Below are 12,818 nucleotides of genomic sequence, written 5' to 3' on the forward strand. Positions count from 1 at the left end.
GAAAGCTGAGAGAGGTCGGTAGTAATTACCTGGTTGCTTGATGAACTAGTTTAATTTTCATCAGAATTAGCCATCAGGGCTAGGTTGACATATTCCATATCATCACCTTCATTGGCTCCATCAGCTGCCCAGTCATTTTCCTGAGTCAGAAAAGCCCTTTCCTTTTGTTTGAGCAAATCAAAATATTTCTTTTTGTAATCCACTTGCTCAAATTTCTTCTTATCAGAAGTTGGCTTTCTGCACTCATTTGCAAAATGCCCACTTATGCCATAGTTATAACATTTGAACTTAGATTTGTCCACCATGTTCTTGTTTGGCTTAGTGAATTTAGCATTTTTCTTGAATTTCATCTTTGCAAACCTCCTGGACAGAAAAGCTAGATGTTCATCAACATCATCAGAGTCATCTTGACTGGAGTTGTCTTCAACCTCAGCTACTTGCTCCTTTCCCTTGCTTGATTCTGATTTGCTTGTGCCAATTTTGAGACTTGGCATTGTCTTTTCTTCATTCCTGGCTTCAGTCTTCTCATTGTCAGCTACAAGTGCAACTGATCCACCTTTTCTCTTTCCCTTTCCCAACAGCTCATCTTGCTCCATCTGAAGTTCATAGGTCTTCAAAATTCCATATATCCTTTCAAGTGTGAAGTCCTTATAATCTTGAGAATTCCTTAGTGAAACAGTCATAGGTTTCCATTCCTTTGGTAGATACCTCAGAAATTTTAAGTTGGAATCCTTGACTTGGTACACTCTGCCGTACATCTTCAATCCATTCAATAGTTTCTAAAATCTATTGAAGGTATCATTCAGTGATTCTCCTTCTTCAAAATGAAAGTATTCATACTATTGAATGAGAAGCTGCATTTTGTTTTCTCTAACTTGTTCAGTACCTTAAGAGATAAGTTGCACAGTATCCCAAATTTCCTTAGTAGTTTGGCTGTTAATGACATTATCAAACATATCTTGGTCTAGGCCATTAAACAGAATGTTCTTGGCTTTCTTGTCCTTGTGAACCTCTTCAATATCTTCATCAGTCCATTCTGCTTTTGGCTTGGGAATAGACTGTCCAACAGCAACTGTGGTAGTTGCAGCTGTGGCCACTTTGTGAGGGATGTGAGGACCATTTTGAATGCAGTTGATGTAGCTTTCATCTTGAGAGAGAAGATGTAGATACATCTTCACTTTCCAGTGATGATAATTATCTCTTTCCAGGATTGGAATCTTTACACCAATATCCTTCTAACTCATGATTTTAGTGGAATAGATCTTTAAACTCTTTGTATGTTAAGAGCTTGCTCTGATACCAATTGTTATTCCCAAGGAACTAACAATGAGATTTACAGAAGGGGGGTTGAATGTAAATCTCAAAACTTTTTCAAGTTTTGAGCAGTTTCAAAGGCTAAGTGTTTTGATGAACAGTTGTGTGTGAATTTCTTTGAGCAGGTGCAGACAGATATATATTCAAGACACAAATGTAAAGAACACAAAGGCTTCAAAAACTTTTCTGGTGGATTTGTTGTTCCACCAGAGATGTGTATTTCAGAAAATCTGTGATTCAAAGAATTGATCACAGCTGCGTCCTAGTACAAACTAGATGATTTTCTCTCTGGATTTTTCTAAACAGTTCTGGAAAAATTCACACTCTAATTACTAGCTGCAACTTGGTTTATATATCACCAAGTTTACAAGTGAAGACAAAAGTACAAATACAATTAAAAAGGTTCTTCACATGTTTCTTCTTCATTTCTATATCCAATACAATCTAGGATAATCTGTGAATCTTTGAATACTTCCTTGTTTGCACCAGAATGGAAATGCTGTAATTTCTTGATTCCTCCAAGAGGCTACCACATTATAATTGTCTCTCTCAACCCATGTGCCTCTGTCAGCTTATGAATTGTCACTGTCAACTGCTATTGAACTGAGCATCCGTTGAAGCTTTCATCCGTTGATGGCCTTATCCGTTGATGCTTTATCAGTTGAAGTTTTATCCGTTGATGCACTCATCCGTTGATGGATGTTATCCGTTGAAGCTTTAGAGACATCCGTTGAAGCTTTGTTTTTCATCCGTTGAAGGCCTTTAATCTATCAGTTGATACTACTTCATTTATATAAAATTACAAGGCATGAAATATTTACAATTAGCCCTCCTATTTGCATATCCACTAGTAGTCAACATGACTTATAATTTCCCACAACATCTAAGAATTATAACTTAAATACAGAAACTGAAATGTGCTACAATACTAAACTTATTTCTAAGTAAAGCTACTCCATCAACGGATAGCCAGAATGGTCTTATCCGTTGAGGCTACAAACACTAGATTTCTACTTAAGTATTTTGTTTAACTTATCATCAAACTAATACACATATTCCTAACATATTCATATATGCTGAACCATAAGGATATGGTCAGGGGTACGTGCCTCAATACGCTTTAACTATTACTGGCTGGCTTTGCACCGACCGAGATGCTAAGGATTTCGACTGGAACCTACAGGAACTGAGATATCCTAAATTAGACGTCCGAATATGCTTGACTATCCTCACTAACAATCTACCCATACTTTAAAAAACCCGGCTCATAACATTCTTAATATAATAATACACGTATCAAGTAGGGTTCACGTCTTCGAAAGCCGGTTCGGTGTTCATTTCCAGAAAATAGGTATATTTTTCCTTTTATGAAATCAGGGTTATCAATTTTCGTAAAGTATTTTATCACAACACATAATCATGTTTCGTATAAAGTAGCTACATATAACCGATCGACGTTCTGATAGTCATTGGGTACGGCCTCGTATTTCCGTAGTTTAATTTTCCAGAAATCGGGCAGCACCTCCTTTAATTATCGGCTAACCCGTCGAACGTCTCGACGTCAAATCTATCACAACCGCAATCAATCACAATCCAAAATCCAATCACCCACTTCAGTCAACAACGTCAATTCGCAAATTCACCAATACCAATTAAATACAATTATTAATTGTTATCATCCGTATTTTTATGTTTTAATCCGTATTTTACAATTTTTATTCATATCTTGTGTTTTAAATCGTAGGACTCAGATCGAATCATCATATTCCACCGTCGGCTCGCCGAAGCTCATCGCCGACGGCGATAAAATTTACGAGTTCCTGTAAATTCCGGGCATCCTACGTAAATTTCGTCGATTAATAATATAATTCTCGCACCAAAATATTTTATTCAAATCACGAATATAGTCAAATATTTTCCTGCAAAAAAAAATAAATTCAATAAAGCAAAATTAATATTTGAATAGTAATTCGGGGAGATAACAAACAATAACATAACAACCGAGCTCAGGCACAATACCGGCGAATCGCAGGAAAATGAATAGGTGACCAGAAACCGACAACAGCCAATACAGAGACTTCAACCCATGCCAATCACGCACCCACACACACAAGTAAATACACACACACGGGTAAATACATACGCACGCATAATTAGGGGCACACGCGCCACCATAACCCGCCGAAAAAGCGAGGCCGGCGGCGGCGATACAAAGGAAATCGGAGAAGAAAATAGCAACAAGAAAGGAAGGGAGGAAAGGGTCGGCAACCACTCACCGGAAGGAGAAAAACAGAGAGATGCTAACAGTGGAGAGAGAGATTTGTTGAGAGAGGAACTGACATGAGAGATTAGAGAGAAAAATTGAAGGGGATGGAGTCACGAAGAGAGAGACAGGCGGCTGTTGAAGTAAAAACAGGGAAAGAAAAATAAAATGACAAAATACTAACCCTTATCTGATTACTAACCCGAGAACTATCACAATTTACCGATATATTTAACGGGTAAAATAACTCGAGAATTCACAAAAATAATTTTAAAGGTCTCGGAATAATTAGAGGTTAATAAAATAAAATTTTCCGGAATTTATAAACCATTTTTGAAATTCTAATCGGACCCGCATTTTTAAGATTAAACGAAACAATGCGCGGGTTAATTTAATCCCAATAATTTCCGAACAAATTTTAAAATTCTCAGAATATTATAAAATTAATAAAATATGGATTTCATAATTTTGAAGAATTCTGAAATTAAATACTGATTTTACAATTAAATGAAATCTGAAAATCATTTAAAGATAAATAATCAATAAAATATTGATTTCTAAATTTTATAAACTCCTAAAAATAATAAATAAGATTATAAAGTGATAAGAATAATTTTAGAGACAATCCAAATATTTATGGAAATAAATTTTGAATAAAATCACCTTTAACCATAAAACAAATAACACAGCGTCACAATCAAATACACAAATGATCCTCGAATACCAACAATCCACATACTTAATAAAAATATTAACAAAAATAACATCCAGCTGACAGTACCCATACACATAGTTTATTTATTTACTTAATTGGTAATTACACATTTAAATATTACAGAAATGTACGAGTCGTTATAGTTCTCCTACCGAAGACCCCAACATGCACATCAGGGATTTCATCGAGATCTGCGATACTTTCAAGTTCAATGATGTGACTGAAGATGCTATCAAGCTACGTCTCTTTCCATTCTCTTTGAGGGACAAGGTAAAGTGTTGGTTACACTCTCTACCAGCAGGATCTATCACCATTTGGGAAGATCTCGCTCAAAAGTTTTTCACTAAATTCTTCCCAATGGTGAAAACTGCAGCAATCAGGAATGCTATTACCCAGTTCGCGTAACAAACTGGAGAATCTTTGTGTGAGGCTTTGGATGAATATAAGGAGATGTTAAGGAAGTGCCCACACCATGGCATGCCTGATTGGATGATTATCAACTGTTTCTATAATAGATTGGGTGCTACTTCTAGACCCATGCTTGATGCAGCATCAAGAGGAGCCTTATGGGCTAAGAACTACGATGAAGCTTATGAACTTATTGAACTAATGGCTGCTAATGAGTACCAGAATCCTTCCTAGAGACTGACTCAGGGAAAAGTAGCAAGAATTCTGGAGTTGGACGCAGCAACTACTATAGCTTCCAACTTAAGGCTTTGACAATGAAGGTGGACACTTTGGCTAATTATGGAGTTAATCAAATCACTAGTGTCAGTGAGCTTTATGCTGGTGCCCATGAGACTGATCAGTGCGCAATTTATAATGAATCAGCTCAGTTTGTGAGCAACTTCCAGCGATCGCAACAACCTGTGCCAACCACCTATCATCCTAACAACCGCAATCATCCTAATTTCAGTTGGAACAACACTCAGAATGCGGTTCAACAGCCTTATCAGCAGTATCCAGCTAAGCAGTACAACCCCCCTGGTTTTTAGCAACTGCAGTATGCACCAAAACAACAACTCCAGCTTCAACAAGCTAATGAAAAATTTGAATTGTAGGAGTTGAAACTTATATGCAAGAGTCAAGCTGTATTTATCAAGACCTTGGAAAATCAAATTGGGCAAATTGTCAATGCCTTGCTAAATCATCAACCTGGTACATTTCCTAGTGACACTAAAGTGCCAAGAAAGAAGGAAGCTAAGGAGCAGGTAAACGCAATCACTTTGAGGTCTGGGAAGGTTGTGAATCCTGAACAAACTCAAGAGTTGACTGAAGAAGCCTGGGCTGAGAAAGAAGCAAAGCAGCAAGATGAAGAAGTGGAACCAAGGAAGACTACTGTTGAGCACACTCTGCCTGAGGGTAATACAGGGGAGAAACAGATCGATCCTCCACCGCCTTTTCCTAAGAGGCTGCAAAAGAAAAAGCTTGACAAGCAATTCGAGAAGTTCCTAGAGGTGTTCAAGAAACTTTATATCAACATACCTTTCGTTGAGGCTCTCGACCAGATGCCTAGTTATACAAAGTATATGAAAGGTATTATATCTCGAAAGGTGAAGCTAGATGATTTAGAGACTGTCGCTCTCATGGAGGAATGCAGTGTTGTGCTACAACAGAAGTTGCCTCCAAAGCTTAAAGAACCAGGAAGCTTTACTATTCCATGTACTATTGGAAAAGTGTCTTTTGACAGCTACTTATGTGACTTGGGAGCTAGCATCAATCTAATGCTTTTGTCAATATTCAAGCAGTTGGATCTACCTGATCCTAAACCGACGTATATGACTTTGCAGTTGGCCGACCATTCTATTACATATCCGCGAGGAATTGTGGAGGATGTCTTGGTCAAGCTGGATAAACTCATTTTCCCTGCTAATTTCATCATTCTTGATTTCGAGGAGGATAAGAAGATTCCCATAATTTTGGGAAGGCCTTTATTGGCAACTGGCCGAACCTTGATCGATGTGCAGAAGGGTGAGCTTACAATGCGAGTGCTGGATCAGGATGTTACCTTTAATGTGTTCAATGCTATGAATTTTCCTACTGATAATGAGGAGTGCTTAAAAGTGGAGTTGGTCGATTCGGTGGTCATATCGGAACTTGATCAATTGCTAAGGTCTGAAGCCTTAGAAAAAGCCTTATTGGGGAATTCCGATAGTGAAGATGACGAAGGTGAAAAACATTTGCAATATTTGAATGTTTCTCCCTGGAAAAGAAAGATTGATATACCTTTTGAATCTCTTGGAATGGAAGAATTGAACAAAGCTCCTAAATGCCTCAAGCCTTCTATTGAGGAAGCCCCCTCTCTTGAGCTTAAGCCTTTACCTGAGCATTTAAGGTATGCGTTTTTAGGTGATGCATCTACTCTGCCTGTTATTATTGCATCTGACCTTTCAGGTAGTGATGAGGAAAAGCAATTGAGGATTCTGAGAGAGTTCAAATCAGTAATTGGATAGACTATAGCGGATATCAAGGGAATCAGCCCTTCTTACTGCATGCATAAAATTCTGCTAGAAGAAGGTAGCAAGCCTATAGTCGAGCAGGAAAGAAGACTTAATCCTATCATGAGGGAAGTAGTGAAGAAGGAAATTTTGAAGTGGCTAGATGCAGGGATCATCTATCCTATCTCTGACAGTTCATGGGTAAGCCCGGTTCAATGTATACCAAAGAAAGGTGGAATTACTGTGGTGGCAAATGAGAAGAATGAGCTTATTCCTGCATGGACAGTCACGGGGTGGAGAGTCTGCATGGACTATCGGAAGCTGAACAAAGCCACTAGGAAGGACCATTTTCCATTTCCCTTCGTTGATCAGATGTTTGACAGGTTGGCCGGTCATGAGTATTACTGTCTTCTGGATGGATATTCGGGTTACAATCAGATTTGTATCGCTCCAGAAGATCAGGAGAAGACTACCTTCACTTGTCCATTTGGTACTTTCGCCTTCAGACGAGTTTCTTTTGGTTTGTGTGATACACCAGCCATATTTCAGAGATATATGATGGCCATCTTTTCCGACATGATTGGCCAGAATGTGGAGATGTTCATGGACGACTTCTCAGTCTTTTGCGATTCTTTTGATGAATGCTTGCAGAATCTGGGACACGTTCTCAAGAGGTGTGTTGAGACCAATCTGGTTCTCAATTGGGAGAAATGTCATTTTATGGTGCATCAAGGCATAATTCTCGGGCACAAGGTTTCTAGTAAAGGTCTCGAGGTGGATAAGGCCAAGGTGGGGGTCATTGAAAATCTTCCTCCACCTATTTCTGTTAAGGGAATTCGCAGTTTACTTGGTCATTCGGGTTTCTACAGGCGTTTCATCAAAGATTTCTTGAAAATTTCAAAGCCTTTGTGCAGTCTCTTAGAGAAAGATGTTCCTTTTAAATTTGATGACGAGTGCCTTGCAGCTTTTGAGACATTGAAGAAGAGTTTAATCACGACACCTGTCATAACCGCACCTGATTGGAATGAGCCTTTTGAGATGATATGCGATGCAAGTGATTATACAGTTGGAGCAGTTCTTGGGAAGAGGAAGAACAACATATTTCATGTGGTCTACTATGCTAGTAAGACCCTCAACAGTGCTCAACTAAATTATACTACTACGGAGAAAGAACTTTTGGCTATTATCTACGGTTTTGAGAAATTTCGATCTTATCTACTTGGGACTAAGGTGATAGTTTTCACTGATCACGGTGCAATTCGATATCTCGTCTCGAAGAAGGACTCGAAGCCTAGATTGATTCGATGGGTTCTTTTGCTCCAAGAATTTGAACTGGAGATCAAGGATAGAAAAGGAACTGAAAATCGAAAAGGAACTGAAAATCAAGTTGCTGATCATCTCTTGCGTTTAGAGAATCCTAATGCTACTTCATTGGACAAGACTTTGATAAATGAGTCTTTCCCCGACGAGTAGCTGTTTGGAGTGCAAGAAGAAGAGTCGTGGTTTGCAGACATTGTGAACTACCTTGTGAGTAACATCATGCCTCCCGACTTATCTTATACTCAAAGGAAGAAGTTTCTTCATGAAGTGAAGTGGTATATGTGGGATGAGCCATTTCTTTTTCGCCAAGGAGCTGACCAAATCATCAGGAGATATATTCCTTACAGTGAAACGGGGGGGATCTTGCGAGATTGCCACTCAACGGCTTATGGAGGACATTATGGTGGAGAAAAGACAGCAGCTCGTGTTCTTCAAGCAGGTTTCTTTTGGCCAACATTATTTAAAGATGCTCATCAGTTCCTTTTGAAATGTGATCGATGTCAACGGGTGGGTAATATGTCTAAGAAGGATGAGATGCCTCTTAATGTGCTTCTCAAGGTTGAGGTCTTCGATGTTTGGGGAATTGACTTCATGGGGCCATTTTTTTCATCTTGTAACAATCAGTATATCCTGTTGGCAGTTGATTACGTGTCAAAATGGGTTGAAGTTAAGGCGTTTCCAATAAAAGATGTGAAAGTGGTGCTTAATTTTCTTCACAAGCATATATTCACAAGGTTTGGAACTCCAAGAGTCATAATCAGTGATGAGGGGTCGCATTTTTGCAACCGCAAGTTCACTGCCATAATGAAGAGGTATAATGTGAATCATCGCATTGCTACGACTTATCATCCTCAGACAAATGGTCAAGCTGAGGTATCTAACAGGGAGATCAAGCGCATTTTGAAGAAAATGGTATGTCCATCAAGGAAGGATTGGTCTTTGAAGCTTGATGAAGCTGTTTAGGCATATAGAACATCATATAAGACTCCATTAGGAATGCCGCCATTTCAGTTGGTTTATGGTAAGGGGTGTCATTTGCCTGTGGAGCTCGAACATAAAGCTTATTGGGCTTTGAAGAAATTAAATCTGGACTTGGATGCAGCTGGAAAGAAAATGATATTTCAATTGAATGAACTTGACGAGTTTCGACTTCAAGCTTATGAGAACAATAAGATGTATAAGGAGAAATTCAAGAGGTGGCACGATTGGGGCCTAGTGCTCAAGAAGTTTGTGCCAGGGCAACAAGTTCTTTTATTCAACTCGTCTCCGTCTTTTTCCTGGAAAGCTGAAATCAAGATGGTCAGGGCCCTTCATAATCAAAACTGTATTTCCACATGGAGCAGTAGAAATTTTTGAGAATGATCCGGAACAAGCATTCAAGGTAAATGGTCAAAGGTTGAAGCATTATTATGGTGATACGGCAACCCGCGAGGTGGTTAGTGCCGTTTTATTGTCCACTTCATCTCGAGATTCTACGTCGAGCTAGCGACGTAAAAGAAGCGCTTCTTGGGAGCCAACCCAAGTATGTTATACATTAGTAGGTAGAGGAAGCAAGTAAAAAGGAGAAAAACACAAAAAATTCAGAAAAAAGAAAAAATTCAGGGCCAAGTACAGAAGTTGGGCGCGCCCGCGCTGGCCAAGCGCGCGGCCGCGCCATTTTTCCAGAAACCAAGCGCGCCCGCGCTGTCCTAGCGCGCGCCCGCGCTGTCCTAGCGCGCGCCCGCGCCGGTCTCCAGAGTTACAGCGCGTCCGCGCTGTCCTAGCGCGCGCCCGCGCTGTCCTAGCGCTCGCCCGCGCTGGTTCCTTGTTCAGAAAAAAATAAAAACAGCAGTTTTATTAGAGAAAATCGGGATTTTAAGTCCAAAATCAGTTTTAACCCAAATTTTACTCTTCCATATCCCATAATTCTCTCTCCTAATCAATTTCATTATTCCCATGATTCCCTTAATCAATTCCCACTTCTATTCCTTATCAAATTCACACCCATCCACCTATAAATACATACACTTGCATACAACTTCTCCACCAATCCACAAACTCTCAAACACAAATTCTCTCTAAACACTTAAGCTTTTTATCTTTCTTTTTCAATCCCGATGGCACCCAAAAGACAGAGGACTCAAGTTGGAAGCAGCGTCACCGATTCTTCTACTGCGAGTGGTGTGAGGCCCAGGTTCTCTACTCCTGAGGCTGAGGAGGAGTACACAAGGATTCTCTCGAAGCCTATTGCTAAGGAGAGAGGATTTCTGCCATTAGGGAACGATGGTAAGCTGTTGGAGATGATTTTGGAGATAGGCTGGGTTCCTTTTTGTGAGGCTCCCGCTGCTGTGCCCATGAGTGTTGTGCGGGAGTTCTACGCCAATGCTAAGGCAGAGAAGAATGGTTTTACGGTGGTGAGAGAGAGGACTGTTGAGTATAGTGCCGAGGCTATTAGGACAGTGATTGAGCAGCCTGTGAGGAAGGTGGGCCAGGACACTTGGAATGATAAGACTCCTGAGGACTTCGATTTGGATCTCATCGTTGCAACTCTCTGTGTGCCTGAGACTCATTGGAAGTTCAAGAGGGGCACTACTTATTACTCCACGTTCCCTGCATCATGCATGAACAGGTATGCACGGGCTTGGAACTCGTTTATTTGTGCTAACATCATGCCATCTTCGCATGTGCATGAGATTACGGTGGAGCGTGCTCATCTGTTTGGGGTATTCTACAGGGTGATTAAATTGATTTGGGGATGGTGATATATCAGGGGATCCTGAGGTTTTTGAGGGGAGTAACTACTGGGGCTATTCCTTATGCGTCCATTATGACGAAGTTGTGCGTGGCAGTTGGTGTTCATTGGCCCGCATATGAGCAGCTTCAGATCCCTAGTGCTCCTATTGACAGTTCTACACTGCATAGCATGGTTGAGTGGTATGGAGGGAAGCCCGATCCTAAGGGGCTTGGTTACTCATATGATCATTTTCCAGGTGGTGTGCCTATGGAAGCAGTTACAGCAGGAGGTTCTTAGCATGCACGTAGAGCAGCTTGAAGAGCTCACTATTGAGAGGAGGCTGGACCTTTAGGATCACAGCAGCAGCAGGAGGTAGCAGGAGCAGAGATGGGAGCTGGTTTGAGTTCAACGCAGTATAGGCGTCTTGCGAGGAGGATGAATGCGATGCACGACATCCATAGTCGTTTTGCACGCGATCTCACCCAGGCACTTAGGACCGCATTTAGAGCCACCAGAGTTGACATTCAGTGACCAGTTTTTGGTGAGGATTCCATGTATCCACCTCCGGACAAACCTGACACTCCACCCCTTGAGGGTGAGAATTCTGATTCACAGTAGGTATGCCTGATTCCTTACTATTACCTTCACTGAGGACAGTGAATATTTTAAGTTTGGGGGTAGTAGTTGAAGGAATATAGTTTGTATGAGTCTCATATAGTTTGCATGTTCATGATAGTTTTATTTCATATAGTTGCATATATTTTTCCATGTAGTTTTTTTTAATTTGGTAGTTTTTATGATAGTTTGTTCATGTAGTTTCATGCATTTGCATTATAATATGATTCCCTTAGATAATTTTTCTAATTAATTGGTGATATTGATGCTAGTGTGGTGATGTTGTATTTAGTGATATTGAGTCTTATTGGATTGATTTGCATGCTAGAGACACTTGTATTTTACTAAGTCTTATAGGTTGCTAGAGTGCTAGATCATAGTCATGATTTGTTTGACTATCGAGGTTTAATCACTTGTTTATATTTAAAATCTAGGATATGCTCTTAATAATAAAAGACATGGATATTTAAAAATTGGAGAATTTGGATTTCATTGCTAGTTGTGTGGCTAGGTGTCAAATGGCTAGTAGCCAGCTCATATTTTTATGAGTAGTCTAGGGTTGAATGAGATGGAACGAAACGCACTCATTCAGAAATTGTTGAAAAAGAAAAGAGAACAAAAATGTAGAAAAAAAAGAAAAAAAAAAGCAAAAGTGTTATGTATAATTGATCACGAGTGGGCTCTTTAGTACTCGAGTTATTAAGTTCTAAGGGGACTTTGTGCCTAGTGACCTAAGGCTTCTATAGTATGGGATCCGCTAACCTAACGCTCGCTACATGGGTGCTATTGTATAAGTCTTTTGTGGACCTCACTCATTGCACGATCAAATAAATATATTTGTGTTGTTTTGTTGTGAATAAAAGCATGAATACATGTTAACTCCTATATAAGAATTGAAGTGTTATAAGTTATTTTGAGTCTAGTTTTTATTAAATTTATAAACTTGTGATTGTTTTAATAAGTAGTGAGTTATGATTATCGATCTAGTTGCGATAGTATATCTGTAAGATTTTGCACACACGCACGTCTCTGGTGTGTAGATTGATTTGTGAGATTTGATGGATCTTTATGCGAATATTTGCATTTGCTGAGGTGTTGCTGGTTGATTGGTTAATTATTTTTTGGGGATCGATGCATTCATATTAGTTGCATTCATGTATTTTTATTTCTTGTTCTTTGAGTCTGTTTATGCTTGAGGACAACCATCGATTCAAGTTTAGGGGTGCGTTAAGTGGCATTTATGACACTTATTTATGCTCTAATAAGCTTTAAGTTGGTGTATTTGTACTCAAGTTATTTGTGTTTTAACGTATTTTCAAGTGTTTTTTGCATTTCAGGCTTAACTTCGAGAATCAGGTGAATTAGCATTATTTTGATGCTAATATGCTGTTTAGGATGTGTTGGAATGAAAGCTTGAAATATTGGCTCGAAACTGCAAGG

The 12,818-nt window shown here is 39.5% G+C and overlaps 1 non-coding gene across 1 annotated transcript; it reads right to left on the reverse strand.

Moving 5' to 3' along the window:
* Window positions 1-4,664: 4,664 nt before the first annotated feature.
* LOC141694859 (small nucleolar RNA R71) lies at window positions 4,665-4,771 on the reverse strand. Its single transcript, XR_012564141.1, has one exon. It is a non-coding gene; the product is annotated as a small nucleolar RNA R71 (small nucleolar RNA).
* Between the last annotated feature and the right edge of the window lie 8,047 nt (window positions 4,772-12,818).

Source organism: Apium graveolens, chromosome 10 (assembly GCF_009905375.1).
Source record: "Apium graveolens cultivar Ventura chromosome 10, ASM990537v1, whole genome shotgun sequence".
In the NCBI taxonomy this organism is placed as follows: Eukaryota; Viridiplantae; Streptophyta; class Magnoliopsida; order Apiales; family Apiaceae; genus Apium; species Apium graveolens.